At 41.7% G+C, this 18336-nt stretch overlaps 1 protein-coding gene across 1 annotated transcript in view; it reads left to right on the top strand.

The window, feature by feature from the left end:
- The first annotated feature begins 5777 nt into the window (after positions 1 to 5777).
- slc23a2 (solute carrier family 23 member 2) overlaps positions 5778 to 18336 on the top strand; it is an 86258-nt gene continuing 73699 nt past the window's right edge. The window contains exon 1 of the mRNA XM_084694931.1: positions 5778 to 5918. The gene's annotated coding sequence lies outside the window, so the exon portion shown is untranslated. The remainder of the gene's footprint in view (positions 5919 to 18336) is intronic.

Raw genomic sequence — 18336 nt, 5'->3', positions numbered from 1 at the left:
GCACTCATCTATTGTTGCTGCATTTACTATTTTGGCTTTTCAGAATTTCACTTGTGCTGCTCTCCATTTCCGCTGCTTGGCTCTCCTTTCTCGATCATTTAGTTCACTAACAGACAGTTTTTCCCTGTATCTCTGTCCTTTTTCCATTTTGCCTTCACCCTATCTAAATATTCTGCTCGTCTTTCAGGATCAGCATCTCAACGTTGTCTGTACAAGCGCTGTTTCTCAGCTGCAGAAAGAAGCATCCTGACAAAATCATTAAAAACAACAACATTCTTGTTAACAGTAACCATTTAAATTTAGAAACTTGTAATAATATATAATTCATGGAGCTATACACAAAAGCATTAGTGTTTCCCCTAGGTTTACAGCTTGTGGGGGGGACCGACCATGTAGAGACAGAAATGACATGGCGTTGTGTAAATAACAAGGCCATTTCGTTTGTTTAATAAAAGAGCAAGCTATAGACCTATTTATAGGAAAGGTAAGGAGGAAAGGAAAGGATTTTTTATTATTTTCTATATTTAAAAAAATAATAATTATATATAATTAAAAAATTTTTTTTTACTAAATTAACTTGACCTTCCGGGGGGGGGGGGGGGACTTCTAGGGGGGGGCGGGGCGCCCCCTAATATAATAGTAGGGGAAACACTGCATTAACTTTTGTCTACCCTGTTACCCTTGAATGGTAACAGGGTTGACGGTAACAGGGTTGACGGAAAACTGTATTGGCAGCCATTGCTAGCCATGTGGTCAAGATACTGACACCACATAGTGTGCATTAATGAGAAACTTAAATTATGTTATATATGTATATTTAAAATTTCTAACAAATAACTTTTTAACATATGCTTTTGTGGTAACAGGACTGACACAATGAGCTTGTCCCCCCCTGTCAGACATCACATTACAAAAAAAAAAGCCTTAAAAGAATAGGACACTTACTTGTCTTTTAACCATTATCTTCATAAAAGGCAGATGATGCAACTTCCTGGAAATGATGCAACTTTCGGAACAATCCATTATCCCGAAAGGGGTGTTTTAATGAAAAGTAACAGGGTTGACAATAACCTGGGGACATGACTAAATTGTTGCTTTTTAAAACATTTGACACATATAAAGATTAAAACTCTTTCATGAGTAATGAAACAACACTTGAGGCTTCATGTAGGTTTAACCTTTTTATGATAGTTTGACTTTCTTTGGCTTTAATAGCTAGTTAAAATAGAAATATCATACTGAAGGACAGGTCATTTTATAGGATTTTGCAAGATGCTTTGCACAAAAAAAGTGTGAAAATACTTACAAATATATATACAGTTTACATATATGTGTGTTTTTATGTTACAGGACATCATGTCATGTACATGACAAAATATGTTATTGTTTATCTATTGTTTACTCTGATTTACAGAGCAGTTTGGGTCAAGGGATACAAAATGGCACGTTTTCGTAGAAGGACCCTTTAACTTATGGATATTCGGCAGCATTGCCACAACCGCAGAATAACTTGCATCTTTCTCCACCGCCATTACTGAACTACTCAAACTAGTGCACGACATTAACGTCATCGTTCTCAGCCACTCCCTCTGTTCGCTAATTGGACCTACAAAAAAATTCCATCCATCCATCATCTACCGCTTGTCCGGGGATCGGGTCGCGGGGGCAGCGACCTAAGCAGGGAGGCCCAGACTTCCCTCTCCCCGGCCACTTCCACCAGCTCTTCCTGGGGGACCCCGAGGCGATCCCAGGCCAGCCGAGAGACATAGGCCCTCCAGCGTGTCCTGGGTCTTCCCCGGGGCCTCTTCCCAGTGGGACGTGCCCGGAACACCTCACCAGGGAGGCGTCCAGGAGGCATCCTAATCAGAAAAATTGTTTCTGAAAACCGACTTCAAAGTCAAACTCCCAGACCTAGTACAGAAGCAAAATCCAAATTGTGCGGAAATACGTAGGAGGGTAGAGCCAGGCTAGGAAACACCCAAAACCCCCTGCAAAGTGTGTGTCCCCCACTCTCAAAATGCTGCTGACGCCCACAGAAGGATGAATGCAGGGATATAGCCAATGCCATGTTTATGTACCAAGTCAGTGAAAAAGGAAAGCTCAGAGTAGCTGAAAGGCTTGGTGACTGGCGCGGAGAAATGCACATCTGGTGTGAAATGCTTTTGCTCAGTCGTAGCCGGTCATGGCCTATCGCGGCGCTTCACGGCGCGTCCAGGCGCTCCGCAGTGTGTCCCAGCCCTTAATAACAAAGAGACTGAAATAATAACACAACTGGTATTATACTTGTACATGGTATCTAAGGATCTTAGCACTAGCTGTAAAATGTTTTTATACTGTTAATTAACCATGCCAGTTGGCTAAATGGCCTGGATGAAATTAGGGTTAACTGTTCCCAGAACGGCAAAGCTTTCACTCCCACATTGCCGCCCCATTATTGTAGAAAATATTGTAGCAAGGCGGTGAGAGAGGCTAAACGACTGTACTCAGAGAGGCTGAAGTGCCAGTTCTCTGCTAACGACTCTGCTTCTGTCTGGAGTGGGCTAAGGCAGATCACCAACTTCAAGCCCAGAGCCCCCCACTCCACTAACGACTCTCGTCTGGCCAACGACCTGAACGAGTTCTACTGTCGTTTTGAAAGACAATTGGACAGTCCTGTACAACTCCTTTCCACCCGTGAGGCCTCCCCCCCTCTACAGTGATGACCCTCTCCATTCAGGAGAGAGAAGTGAACAAACTGTTCAAGAGACAGAACCCCCGCAAAGCAGCTGGGCCGGACTCTGTCTCTCCAGCCACCCTCAAGAACTGTGCTGACCAGCTGTCTCCGGTGTTTACCTACATCTTCAACACCTCCCTGGAGAAATGCCATGTGCCAGCCTGTCTCAAGTCCTCCACCATCATCCCTGTGCCCAAAAAGCACAGGCCAACTGGACATACAGACCCGTTGCCCCCGCCCTCTGTGCTGCCGTGCAAAGGCAAAAGACCGTAACTTCAATTTTGTCGAAAATGATTTTTTTTTCATTTTCGGAACAGACAAGGTCTGCTTTATCATGTGGCCAAATATCTTAAATGAACTCGTCTGTTTTTCAGAGAAAATAAGGTTGTTGTCTTCACCGTACCTTCCAAAAGCCTGCTTTTGGCTTTAGAAATCCAATGCTGAATGCCGTAACATCAGTTACGGTTCTTTGCCTTTTTTTTGCGGCACTCAAAAACGTTCAAATGGAGTTACGGTTTCAATTGAACTAATACGTAACCTAGCAACAATAAACACATCTAGCATTAGCTTAGCCTACTCGCTGGCATTCAACACCAAACATGAGTCGTTTGTAAGTATCTTACCCTGGCAGTTAAATCAAAAACACTCTTGTCTTGTGACAGGTACCCACGTGTATGTTACATTGGCTTATAAAATACAGAGTTTATATCGTGATAAGCAACTAAGTGAGCGAAGAAACGGAAGTTACTGTATTTTGCCTTGGCATGACCACTTACGATAGACTATGGTATACTACTCTAACTTCAAAATATGCGTCAAAAGTGCAGTTTAAGATCAACAATTTCAAAAATGTCTAGTTTAGATAATGTGTAATCACTAAAAACATCAAACTGCTAGATTTCCAGTGTCCTACTTAAAATGCATTTGGCAGGACAACTACTTTAAAAGTGCAAAAACTTTGAAGCCGTTTTTCTCAGTTCTACACTTCGGCGAGTTACGGTCTTTTGGCTATGTAGGGCAGTGTGGTAATGAAGTATTTTGAGCGGCTGGTGCTGGCACACCTTAAAGCCATCACAGACCCTCTACTGGACCCCCTGCAGTTTGCCTTCAGAGCCAACAGGTCTGTGGACGATGCAGTTAATATGGCCCTCCACTTCACCCTACAGTACCTGGACTCCCCAGCATCCTACGCCAGGATCCTGTTTGTGGACTTCAGCTCTGCCTTTAATACCATCATCCCCGCTCTGCTTCAGGACAAGCTCTCCCAAGTTAAGCTGGGAACACAAGTCTCTGCTTCCCGGTCCATCAGCACTGGATCTCCCCAGGGCTGCGTCCTTTCTCCTCTACTCTTCTCCCTGTACACCAACAGCTGCACCTCCAGTCATCCGTCCGTGAAACTCCTGAAGTTTGCGGACGACACCACCCTCATTGGGCTCATCTCTGGTGGAGACGAGTCTGATTATAGGTGGGAAGCAGACAACCTGGTGACCTGGTGCAGCCAGAACAACCTAGAGTTCAATGCTCTCAAGATAGTGGAGATGGTTGTGGACTTCAGGAAGAACACAGCCCCACTCACCCCCATCACCCTGTGTGACTCCCCAGTCAACACTGTGGAGTCCTTCCGCTTCCTGGGCACTATCCTCTCCCAGGACCTCAAGTGGGAACTGAACATTAGCTCCCTCACCAAGAAAGCACAACAGAGGATGTACTTCCTGCGGCAGCTGAAGAAATTCAACCTACCAAAGACAATGATGGTGCACTTCTACACAGCCATCATTGAGTCCATCCTCACCTCCTCCATCCCCACCTGGTACGCTGCTGCCACTTCCAAGGACAAGAGCAGGCTGCAGCGTATCATCCGCACTGCAGAGAAGGTGATTGGCTGCAATCTGCCTTCCCTCGAGGACCTGCACACCTCGAGGACCGTGAGACGGGCGAAGAAGATTGTGGCTGACTCCTCCCACCTTGGACATTCCCTGTTTCAGTCCCTCCCCTCTGGCAGAAGGCTGCGGTCCATCAGGACCAAAACCTCACGCCATACAAACAGTTTCTTCCCTTCCGATGTTGGCCTCCTCAACAAGGCCAAATCTCACACTGACTGAATGTCCTTAAAAACTTTTTACTTTTTGCACTACACTCAACTCCTGTAATATTTGTATTTTATATTTTATTTTATATTGTAAATTGGCAACTTATATTCTACTTTATTGTATATTTTATTTTAATTGTATTCCACTTAGTATTGCTAGTTTATGTATCCTTAGTATAGTTAGACTACATATTTAAATTTAAGATTCCTATATGTTTACTGTATGCACCTTCCTGCCAAAGCAAATTCCTTGTCTGTGCAAACTTTCATGGCGAATAAATCTCATTCTGATTCTGAAAATGTTGAAAGAAAAAATCTCTCTTGTACGAATAAAACATCTTCAGTCAAATACTTTAAATCGGTATGCTGTAGTGGGAATAAGTCATTAAGGTTGAGACTTGTGAATTGACTCAGACTCTTCATTCAAAGACTTCAGACTTGACTCAGATAAAAGGCCTTGTGAATATCTCTGATATGAGAGAACAAAGGTTGTGGTATTGACGAAGGCAAGCACACCCAATTAAGTTACAGCGCACTGCGCGCAAGCTTCCACTAGATGGAAGTGTTTAGTTTCAAACCTGACCGCTGAAACAGAGGCAGAAGGCTTGACGCCATTTTTTGTTTCATAAATGGCAGGGAAAAGACTGCATGAGTTAGGCAACAGAGAGGAGGTGTAGGAGTAGAGATGCCAAGGCAGACGGAACTATTGTGTGCTTATAAAACACGAAACAAATGACGGCGAGGTTGCGTCACGGGTAGGGGTGTTGGTAATTGGCTGATTTGCGGTTCCATAGGAGGAGCAGGGAATATAGCTGACGTAGAGTCCTTCGGCGCATGCGAGATTAAGTGTTCGGTCAACACCGTGTATAAAACAAAATCCCCCCTTTAGTTACTAAACACTCGGGCCTTCAACGCAGTATTGGGTACCCAAGGAACCCCACTAATGATTAACAGGACCTAGGGCCATCTGAGTGGATCTCCCCTTGGCTTATTTTCTGACTCATTTGTGTGGTTCTGCGTTTGCGACACAACCCACACCACCACGGATATAGAGTACACAATTTCACTTCAGTTGTGAAGTAAAGCGGGACATAGACGAGTACTCTCTCTGGACAGGTGAGCACAGCAAACCAAGCCTACACTGCATCGCCATTGGAAGAATGTGGGAATTATGAAATACAAAAGGTATGGGACCCTTTGACATGGGCTAGCTACAACGTTAGCGCGAGGGAAGGCAACATGTTTTGGGAAAATGGTCAAATGTAGTTGCCACTGTGTATTTCAACCCTTTGGGAAATAGACTTGGCTACATCACGGCAGTAGTCTATGTCCGCTACAGTGTGTATGCTAGTGATTTATGGTGAGCTCAGTAGGCCTAGATGCATTGGAGGATGGTTTTACTACTGGAATGGCTGTATTACCCTTGAAATGGTTGTCCTGGAAACAAAGTAGACGTGTGCGTTATCTATTTTATTCTCTAAAATACCTTATGAATAGGCTACCTGTTTATTGCGTTTGATGATGATGATGGTGGTGGTGGGGTTGAAGTGGGTCTCAGACTTGGATTCCTGTCAGTGTTTGCTGTTGGCAGCATGTGACTGGGATTACACTTTGCTGTTGGGTCACTGTGCACTTCCGAAGCCTTTGTACGTCTGTGTCTGTGTTAGTGTGTGACAGATGATTGTAGGCCTATGCAGTGTTTCCTGAATGACGCATCAGTCACATCATACGGCTGTAGACGCTGGATGCAGATGAGTCCTAGGGTCTCAACCTGGGCTTGTTGGGAGCGCTGACAATCCCCCAAAGATGACTGGACGTCCCCGTTTTTAACTGTGCGTTAAAAACAGATCGCAAAATTAAACAATATTTTACATGGCAAGAAATATCGACTAACAGAGCTTATCTGTTGACGTCTCGCGTTGTGCTTGTTTTTGTCAAAATAGGGGACTTCTACTACCAACTAAGCCTGAAAACTAAGCCAGATAAATTACAATCGTTTGAGATCGTTGGCTACAAATGATGTTATGTCACAATAATGTAGGTAGTAGTTGTAAGGTTTTAAACAGTTAACGTTAGCTAGCATTAACCTATAAAACAAGTTAGTTAGCTAAAAAGCAACAAAACAGGTTAGCTATATGGTAGCTAGCACTAAAAACGTTCACAAACAAACAACATCTCAAACCTCAAATGTCAAGCGGTGCAACTGTCCGTGCAAATAAGCAGTCTAAGAAAACTATTAAAGGTCACATGACATGAAAACTTAGGACGTTATTTAACATTAATATGAGTTCCCCTAGCCTGCCTTTGGTCCCCCAGTGGCTAGAATTTTCGAAAGGTGTAAACCAAGCCCTGGGTATTTTTCTCCGCATTTTGAGAAAATGAAGGCTCAAACGCTCGGTTTGAAAATCTTCTAGTTGTGATGTCACAACGAGCCAGGCTACTGCCCTTCTCTTTGCTTTAGCCATTACAAAGCTGGCCTTGCTGAAATTTATAATAAAAAAAAATAAAATCACAAAACTTTATCTGACAACCAAAAGAGCAAAATGTTCCATTTGTTAATAAATACGTTTTAAACTTTACTATTTAACTAATGGGCGCGGCCATCTTTGAATTGTCATGTCTGTGACGTCACGAGAATGTTTAGGTACTGTGACTGCCGCCTGCTAGCAGTTATCAAGATAGACATTGATAGATTTTCAGGGAGAACAGAGCTATAAATGGCTTAAAACAAACACATTTTACAAGACATAAGGCATTCACTATAATGTCCTACCCAAGCGGCAACCGGTTTTACGAAAATGGCTTGTATCTATACAGCGCCAAATCCCGCCAGCTGCCCCTGGATTCAGAGTTTCCAGGGATCACTTTACAGAAGTGGTTTTTATTTATAAACCTGTTAAATACGCTAACGTTAATACACAAACTGGCGTTTTTGACATAGCTACGCTAGCTAGCTCTAGCTCCTACATTCACACCTGATTGTAGCCAAAGCTAGCTCCGTTACGTTACGTTTCCTACACTGTAGTTTGTTTAATTTAGCAGCGAACACGTTATCAACTCAACCAGTGAGGATGTTTCACACAACTTGAAGGGGCTATAGTAACTGAAACAGGCTACCAGCTATGTGTAGGGCGCTCCAAACTTATTGTCAGATGCACAGAACAACACAGGGTCAGACCGAGCATAAGTTACACATATGATAAGCTAACATAAAAGGTCTTTCTCCTCACACAGCATGGGAAAGAGCCTGTGCTCAATGATGAACGATCATTTTGGTGGACCACCAAACACCCAGGTTATCCAGGTCTGCCTCTTTGATCAGATCGATTCTGTCGGCATTGTCTGTAGTTACGACAAGTAGCTAGCTACGAGTACATCACCACTCGTTGTTGTTCAACTTGTCAGTGTTAACTATATTTACATCTTCCGACAAAAACACATATTCTGCATCATATGGGACAACTGCGGTCCTGCAGGTACATCATTACGTATTGGTTCGAAAGCATATGCCATAGGATGAACAGGGATAGCTATGATGGGTCGATTTTCTTAAATTTTTTATGCAGTTTAACGGGTTGAAATTGAGAGCAACCATTCTCGTGACGTCAGATGTGTACGTCATTTAAACATGGCGGCGCCCAGTTCTTTTTAAGTACATAATTTACACACTACAAATGTCGATTATAGAATATGGCATACAGTTGTATGTTATATATATTTTTAAGTCATTAAATGTATATACTATTATAATATCACTGTGTCTAATCGCAGTTCAGTTCCACTTTAACTAACGCTATATCATTTTGTTGTTTTACTGTATAGGGTTACCTAGCTTGCTACCCTTGGAATGATGTGCCTGTAACATTAGCTCTGCAGCTAACAGCTGAGTTACTGTTGCTAATGTAAAGGTAGCTGGCATCAAGTGTGTGTGTGTGTGAATACAAATGCTGTAACACAAGTCTTGTACTTTTCTTTGTTATTTGGATAACCGTTCTGCTGTTGGTTTTATGGCGCGTGATATCCACCTTTCTCCTCATTGAAATGACTGTGTGCACCTCTGCAAATCAGGGTGATCAGATGAGAATGGCTAAATTCAAGGCATCTTACAGCAACGGGGGCTACGAGCCATTGCGATACATCCGTTCAAACATTAGCGCATGTTGCACAGAAACAGCGCGTTTTGAGGAAAGCTCATTGTGGGACTGCTCGTAGTGGCTGTAATTATGCACCAAGGCTGAATTACGGAAAGATACTTCAGATACAGTAATGGGGAACGACTAAGGCCTATATAAAAGCAACCAAAACAGCATATTATGTGACCTGTAAAGTATATTTTAATGATAACAAATTCAGAATAAAATACTTTGGCATGAATTTGTTTGAAACATTTTAAATGAACCAAATAAAAAAAATACCAATAGTTTTAAAGCCGTTGAGATAACTGAAGAACTTTTGTACGGTCATTTGTATGTTCTCAAATATCAGGGTGGCACAACCGTAAACATGGTATTTTTTATGGGGAAGTAAACTGGATATCGCATCATCAAGAGGTCCTCAAATGACCTGTGTCATTGAGTGAAAACATTTTTAGAGCTCTCTCAAATATTGATAAAAATAGCTACTTTCACCCCATAGGTAGGCTCGTACACTTTACATGTCAGGTGGTACAACCAACAAAGAGTTTTATGGTAAACATTTATTTTCCCGGGTTAGGGTTATTAATTATATAGTGTATAATGTGTATTAATATAAATTACACATCGTATTTATAAACGATGTGTATTAATTTCCTATCAATGGCGAAAGCTAAAACAAGCGTCCAGGTGGAAGCTTGTTTAATTCAAAATTAGTTGCAAAAGTCAGGTGGCGCAACCAGCTTCAGGTGGCGAAACTGTGAGGTGGATTGTTAAAGGGGTCATTTACAGATTTTTTGGGGTATTTCACACTGTTCTTTAAGGTCTCCGAATAGGGTATATAACATGGTTTGTCTGAAAATACCGGGTGCTGTTCTAAGCGCCCTAAAGCAATCCTGTGAAATAGCCCTAAAATAAAATGAGGTTTTTGTTTGGCTCCTTGGGAAGACTATGAGTGTTAGCCTTCCCTGTACAGCCTGGAACACAGCATTTACGACCGCAGTCCATTTTCAATATCTTTGTTATAATTCAAAAGTTCTTCTTTGTAATTCCTTAGAAGTAGCCTACACAGAGCAGCGCGCAGCTAAACTAGTATTGGAGATCTACGCTACCAATGTGTCTGTGAAGATCCCGGCAAAGTTTGACACAATTATTCATTTGCTCTGAACATTTCACCCAAGACCGTTTTGACAACTTTGGACAATTTCAGGCAGGATTTGCTAAGAAGCTGAACCTGAAAAGATGTGCTGTTCCGACCGTACACTCATTGCAACCGCAAGCTGTAAGTAGGCTACAGTATGATATTGTCCCTAACATTTATTAACAAGGCTAACGTCTCCTGTATCTAGCATGGGTAGAATGCTAAACACATCAACCAGGGCTCAAGAGTGCGACCAATTTGGGCTGGAGAGTGCGACCAATTTGGTCGCGTATGCGACCAAAATTTGAACGGGTGCGACTAAACATTTTCCTAGGTCGCACCGGTGCACCTAACCCAGGGCTCCAGACCAACGTTTTTTACTAAGAGCACAGGAGCCCCTGACTGAAATGTTTTAGGAGTGCAAGCAGAAAATTAAGGGGCACACCTTATATTGACCTGCAATGCATTTATTGATGTAACTGGAGAGGGTACAATTCAGTGGCAATTTTAGATCCTTTTTAGGAGTGCTCAAGCACTCCTAATATTTTTCTAACATTTTCTTAAATATGTTGTTTATCATTTGATGCTGGTAGTTCATGAAGAAAGGGACATCCTTAGTTTTTTCATTCAATATTTTGCATAATAATACATAAATGTATTAATTGTTATCCAGTAAAATTAGGGATTTATATTAGCAAGCGGGTTTACGTTTAGTGCTTTTGCAAGGCACTGTATTCATGTCACATTCTCATTGGGGGCTGAGCACCCCTAAAGGTCAGATCCTAGAATCGCCCCTGCAACGCACTACATAAGCTTGAGTTTAAATACATTATTTAATGTGACATTACGTACTGTGCAAGTCTTAGCTAAATGACTTAAATGTATGATGCACTTTTCGATCAGTCCTCCGACACCACAACACGATACTTGCCGAGTATAACAGCGCAACAGCTCAAACAGAGGCAGGGATACAGTTGCAACGCTAGTGCTAAATAAGTATTTAGCTGCTAGGCTCCATGACACCGGGTAAGAAGGGCTCGTGAAACTGCTCACCAAAAGAACAAAGGGGCACCCACTTGTCTGGCAGAATAAGACATGTTCGCAGGGCTCTCAAGTGTCACGCATTGAGAGTGACAGTCACTCATTTTGGTCTTTAGTCACGCCCTCCCGCCACACATTGTATTTCTCACGCAGAAAAAAAATATTTATAATATATTTAATATGCCGCAGCACCCAACCAAAATTCTTCTGGCCGCCCCACTTCAGTTCTTAGTCGAGCCTTCCACTTATCAGCAATCAAAAAAAAAGAAAGGGTCTATACAATAGCCAATCGGAAAATAGCACCATTGTATTTGGGTAAGATTTAATGCAACAACCAATGGAAAAAAAAGCATGTTATTTTTTGTGATTGTAGGCGCGTTCGACTTTATGCGGCGCCGACAACCGGCTGCAGTCGGCTGCCTTGAAGCTGAGAATGCCATTGGCTGCTTCAAGTCAGCCGGGCTGCAGGCGGCTGCAGGCGACACCGGCTCTGCATGAAGTCGAACGCACCTTCTTCTACGTCTTCCGTAAGTTTTGTTCACCTACAAAGCAAACTGCTGGAGCTCGAGCATCACTTTGAGCACAGTCATGATCTCCTGTTTTAATGTTACAACAAATTCACAACTTGTTTGACACAAACAATGACAACTTGACTGCTGTTAAAGGGGCAATTGACTGCAAAACCGATTTTACCTTGTCATAGTTGAATAACGACAGTTCAGTGGGTAAAATGAACATACCGTGAATATCAAAGTCCATTGACACCTCTTTCCTATTCAAACCTCAAAAAGAAAAAATTTGGCTGTAAAACGCTAGCTTTTCAACAAAGCTACCGGTCCTACGTAGGACCGGTGATCGCCCTCTTATTGGCTCTGGTCTGTATCTTTGTCACGCCCCCAAATTTACATCCAGACCAGCCCCAGGTAGCGTCTATCTCCATACTAGTTTAGCTGCGCGCTGCTCTGTGTAAGCTACTTATAAGGAATTACAAAGAAGAACGTTTTGAATTATAACAAAGATATTGAAAATGGACCACGGTCGTAAATGCTGTGTTCCAGGCTGTACAGGGAAGGCTAACACTCAGTCTTCCCAAGGAGCCAAACATTCAACAGGCATGGCTGCTGTTGTCTTATGAGAAGATCCCGGCGAAGTTCGACACTCAATCCTTAATTTGCTCTGAGCATTTCACCCAAGACAGTTTTGACAACCTTGGACAATTGCAAGCAGGATTTGCTAGGAAGCTGAACCTGGAAAGAGGTGCTGTTCCGACCGCATGCTCATTGCAACCGCCTATAAGGACAGTATGATGTTGTGCTAACAGTTATTAGCAATGCTGACGTTTCCTGTATAATATAGCATACCAGGTAGAATGCTAAATAAGTTTCTACACACATCAAATGACTCTAGCTAGACTAGCTGTAGTCGGCATTAGAAGGGAAGCTTCCGGAAAATAGCCAGAAAACGAACAGCAGTCTGGCTTATTGCTAACGCCTGTCTAGAAAGGCAGGTGCTTGATACAGGATACGGTAGCATTGCTAGTAACTGTTACTAGTAACACCTAGACTGTAGGCATGTAAACAAGTTTAGCTTGCTAACGCAAGAGCATAGGTAGAATGTGTGATAATTTAGCCTAGTTTATTGGCAATGGGGCTAACGTTGATTCATGTTCCTGACTGTGTTTCATTCAAATAAATAACCTGTGTAATGTAAATCTACAATTCACGATGCATGTTTGTCCAGATCTTGGTCATGTTATTTTTCAGCAAGTTATTTAGAGCTAGCTAGCTAACTGAAGCCGAGTAGAATCAGGATATGGTTTGGTTGCTAAGCTGTAGCCTAACATTCTACCCACCCAAGTCAATCCAGTTTGCTTCAACAACAGAAGTGGAAACAAGTAATGTTATCATTTCAAATGATATATAGTCAATCTGTTGAAAACAGTGTTGTGTAGACACAATAGATTTATTTGCGCGTTTTTTTTTCTTCCAAGTCTCCAACTTTAGCGAGTGCTGCTGTTGGCCGTGTTGCGTTTTTGCTCCCCAGCTTAACTCGTTGAAAACCAATCAATCAGCGCGTAGCTCATCTAAATATTAATGAGCATACCATAAAAAGAGAAAAGCTAGTGTTTTTTCCTGGGAACATTTCAGAGGATCTGTCAGTGGGCATAGAACAGCAGCTGGGCCATTTTCAACCCAACCAATGTTACACACCCTATTTGCAGACCTTAAGGAACAGTGTGACATACCCCCCAAAAACAGTCAATTGCCCCTTTAAAAAATAATTAGCATCAGTCTTTCCACGAGTCTCTTAACCAACAGTTTTACAGCCTGTTCACTGACAACACCTGCTCTGAACAATTGGAATTAGGGCTGGGCGATAAATCGATAAAAATAACTATCAAAGTAATGACTTCCCTCTAAAGATATCGTAACATTAATTCATTTTCAATAATATTGATAATGTCGATAGAGAATAATTAGGAACAGCAGTCCATTTAATTTCTGTGATGCAGCAGGAAGTTGCGGAGAAACGGTAGCCTACTAAAATATACTGAGCACCTCGAGTGGAGTAGCTAATGGAGTACCTAATGTTAACCGCAGAAAATTAGTCTTATTGCCGAAAACAGAGGCAGCGATAGCCATGGTGAGGGAGCAACTTCCAATGAAGAAATTATTGATAAAAAGGGTTTGTCTTCAGTTATTTGGAAGTTGCTTGGCTTTTTGAAATCCGACAAAGAGAAGAGCAATGTTTGGTCCAAATTGGTGTAGTAAACAAACAGGTGGCTACCAAGTCTGGTAATACGACAAACTGCAAATGTGGACATCTTGTTGACCTTGACCTACGGTCTCGGTTAACAAACGTTTTAACAAATCTCTGCTTACAAAGGTGTTGGTAGATCTGTCAAAAGTCCATATTAGTTTTTTATATGATATAACAACACGTAGGAAAATCCCAAATCAAACAAGACGAATCTGGAGCATACGCCATGTTGTCAACATCTCCAAGCAACCGCTTGCTAGGTCCGTAAATCGTTTGCGAATTTTTTAGAACGTCTATGGACCAATAAGAACAGCGTATTGGTCCAGGTATAATACTAATATATAAAAAAACTTTTTTACCACCTGAAGCAAAATCACTCGTTGGAACATGCAGAAAGTGAGTTTGTGCCAAGGTTTTGACAGGTAGGCTATTGATAAAAAGCAAGGTTTTAATAAGCTTAAGTTACTTGACCCCAGGTATGTGCTCCCTGGCCGCAAACATTTCTCTCACACCGTTCTGCCTAAACTTGCCGAGTGTAGGGAAAAAGTTGAGGAGGAGAATTATTTAGCTACTACTATAGATCTGTGGTCTATCGTTTAATTATCGTTATCGAATGTAAATATAAATATCTATATCGATAATTTTTTACCCATATCGCCCAGCCCTAGCTTTTTGTATAAAGTTGATCAATTGCTCAATCTTTCAATCTTTAACATACTGCAAAACAACTTTTCAGTGTTTGTGAAGATAAACTATTTACAAATAAAATGAAACACTGATGTAATGATTATTTTAGTTGTTACTGTTCCTTCGATAGTCTTTTCCTAGTTGACCAACATGTAAAATATTTATATAACTATTTACAGAATATCCTTATTCTTCTGATAACCAGTAGCAGCTAATCAAAATATATATGTTACTGCTTTTTACAATGTGGGAAAATGAATAGTGAGCAGAATTAAGTTCAAGTTATAGTAGATGCGGCCCTCCAACACATTTCAAGTTTCTCATGTGGCACCTTGTCAAAATTAATTTGATTTACGGAGCTGGGCCTTGGAGCTAACCCATGGAGCTAGGATTTTGATGCTAGGGAGAGTGTGGCAAGCTGGTTTAGCCACGGCCAAAGGGCAAGAAAGCCAAATTACAGGGGTTGGCCATCTGCGGGCATGCGACAGCAAGGGGGGACCCGCTATAAGACTTTGAGCCATGAAATGTTAGGTCAGTACTAGGGATGGGACTTTACAGAAGTTTTCATGTCCGACTATTAATAACGTTATTGAACAATTAATAGATTATTTGCTAAGGCATGACGTCACTCCCCCTCCCCCCATGGTTTTCCCCCACCCATCACCCCCTACGCATTAAGGTCAAACACGCACACAACAAGACTGATATTTCAAAAAAATAACTTTATTAAGGAAATACGCCATTTTTTTGTCAACTTTATTTTTCACAGCGCATTATGCCATCAGACGGATTAACAGGTAGTGATTACAACACATCACTGCCTGGCTACAGCATAGACCTTTGAAAAATGAATAAATAATAATAACATTGGCAAATACTTAAAAAACAAAAATCTAATGACTTCAATCCGTTTAAACGTCAGGCTTATCGACGCTGGCGGAAACCTAATTATTTGACAATTGAGTTTTAACTTAGCCTACTCTACTTAACGTAAAACTATGAGCGAAGTTGACTGGTCATCAGACTCAAAACACAGCTTAATGCCATATTAGATCATTGTTTTGAACTAACAGTTGTGGCAACGTATTAGCAAAAAGTAGGCTATAGCTAACTTACAGGCAAGCCTACTGTAGTCTCTGAGAAATGGTTAACAAACATCAGGCTATTAGACAGCATGGACTGCCTGGGCATACATTACCTATCACAGGCCCATCTATGTGTTTTTGTTCATGAAAATCAACATATTCACATGTTCTTGGGTAAGACGTGTGCGCGGTCAATTCACTGTCAGTCAGACAGCTGAAAAAACTTGGTCAGACGGAGCGGAGGTTGCGTGTGTACATGAATTGCACTGTGCCAATTAAGCCAGTCTTGGGTATCTCTCTGCGTTGTTTTTCCACCAGTCTGTGGGATTTGAATCCAGGGGAGGTGGCTGGTCATTGAGGTAGCTAAAATGTTGTTCTCATAATGCGTGGGAATACAACAATTATTCTTTAGGCTTGGATTTTTATTCGAATGAATTCGTAATGACAATTAATCAATCATCGATTATTCATTACCAACCCTAGTCAGTAGCACTTTCTATTTTGAAATGTTTTATTTTGCTTGCAATATTTAAGTTTGGCAGCTCAGTGAAGCACTTAAAATATTTACATTTTTATATAGTTGAACCCGTTAATTAGTAGCGTCACGTATATGTGATCGTTCGAAAGCGGGCCCCACAGAGTACCGTCACACATATGTGATTCTGAACATTCCAACCGACTATTTTCCGATAGACAAAAACTACATGACAAACGCTATAGTATGGCTTCAAAATGTACAATTAGGAGGCTAACAAGTAACACTAGCAGGTAGTAGCATTGCTACGAGTATAATGCTAGGTTGCTAGGTAACGGAAGCTAACTAAAGCTAGCTAGCTTTCGTTTTGAAAAAATAACTCTCTGGTGGCAGCGTCGGTAATATTTAGAACTCACTCCTCTAAAGGTTAATTGTGCTTCAAATAAAACCAATATTTAACTACACAAGGGAACATTTGGGGGCACCTACATTTTATGCTGTTGCACCTAAATAAAAAAGTTAGGCGCACCAGTGCAACCAATCCACCTTATTCTCAGGAGGTCTACAGTAGAAATGACTATGGGTGCAACTTCCGGTGAGTAGCGGAAGTTGCAGTTTGCTATACGTTAGTCCCAGCCAGCCGTCCACAGTGATTCTTTTGTTCGTTTGTTTTTAAACATATGTTGTCAATTATATTGTTATTATTATTGTTATAAAATGTCATTGCGGAGCTCTGGTAGGATACCTGTTATGCTGTTCCCGGCTTTACTAACAACCAGACTTAGCTAAATCTGTGGCTTCAACGACAGTGTGTTGAATAGACCCCGAAGCCAGGCTTGGCGGCGGCTTCGGGGTCTAGTGTTGAACACACACCCACAACAAAAAGGTATCGTTTTTGTGAGAAACTGTACAGTTTCCGTCGCCTGCCAACAGATGACGACTAAAGAATGTAGCTGAAAAACCTAGCCTTGAAGAGACCACGCAAAACACTGTCGTATGTGTACTCATTTTATTTTGTGGACAAAAAGCCGACGGAGGAAATCCGCATCCTACTTTGTGTTTGGGCTACAAAAGACCTCCACAGATTTCAGTTGCAGTATTGCCAGTAAAGGTGGGATGCAAGTGTTCATATAGGAATTGCTGTGGGTTAGTAGTGCCCTGGTCCAGCAACACATGAGCACCCAGCCGTTTGTATTTCACCTGACGATGAAACTAAAACCCAGGACCAGTGATGTGGGACTTTGAGCCTCTGAATAAGCTCTGTCGGCTCTAAGGTAGTAGACATGGTTGTGTCCCACCTCCTTTATTTAAACGCGACCAACTTTGTTGTTGTGGAGGTAGCTACTGATAAGACTCAGAGCTTTTAGGATTATTCATCACTTCCCCGCTCGTAGCAACAGAGTTAATAAAGTAGCTAAATATGCTAGTGTACGTTATTTGAGGACACATTTTCAGGTCGTCCTCCCATCCCTTGATAGTAGAAGGCAGAGGTATGATCAAATTGTGCCGTTTCAGGTGTAACAGGCTGTGTTCCCACATGTTTTATTTCGCATCAGAATTAGCTTACCACAATGACTGTCTATGAGCGTTATCATGACAATCGCCGGCTCCGGAAGTCGCGCCCATCATCCAGGAAATGGATCATGGGAGCTAGGAATAAGGTGGTGGGCAGAGCCCGCTTATCTGCTTTAAAAAATGTTTACCTGTCCCCTTCGATGGAGGAGCTGAATTTTTGGTATTATCAACGTCGTTTTTTTCTTGAAACATTTTCGTTTGTTGGCATATCCAATTCTTGCAATTTTTTTCTGTAGCTTAGTTCAAAGTTAGCAACTTTTCAGGCAATCGTCTCAACTACCTAAATCTCCAACCAACGACAACTTGTGTATCATCTTGTTAGCTAATCGAATGGTTCGTAACAGTATCAGCTGATCGTAAAAACAACCTGGGTGACTATGCGTCAACTAGCTAGCCGAGTAAGTCTCGGCACCACAATGGTAGCTCGGTGAGTTTTAATTAAATACTTACATTCAGTGTCACTGTCTGTCTTTAATTTACCTTATTTTCTTCATTTTTTAAATCAGTGGCGGTGATTAAAACTGTTGGGCACTCACTGACCTGAATTAGCTGGCTGTGCTCAGGATAGCCAAAAAACACAGAAATATAAGAACATTATTGAGACATTTTTATACAACGAATACCATAGTATGTAGCA

This window comes from Hypomesus nipponensis, chromosome 28 (genome assembly GCF_054491055.1).
Source record: "Hypomesus nipponensis isolate SF chromosome 28, ASM5449105v1, whole genome shotgun sequence".
NCBI lineage: Eukaryota > Metazoa > Chordata > Actinopteri > Osmeriformes > Osmeridae > Hypomesus > Hypomesus nipponensis.
Note: the sequence above shows the minus strand (reverse complement) of the source record. Positions and strands in the feature narration are given on the sequence as shown.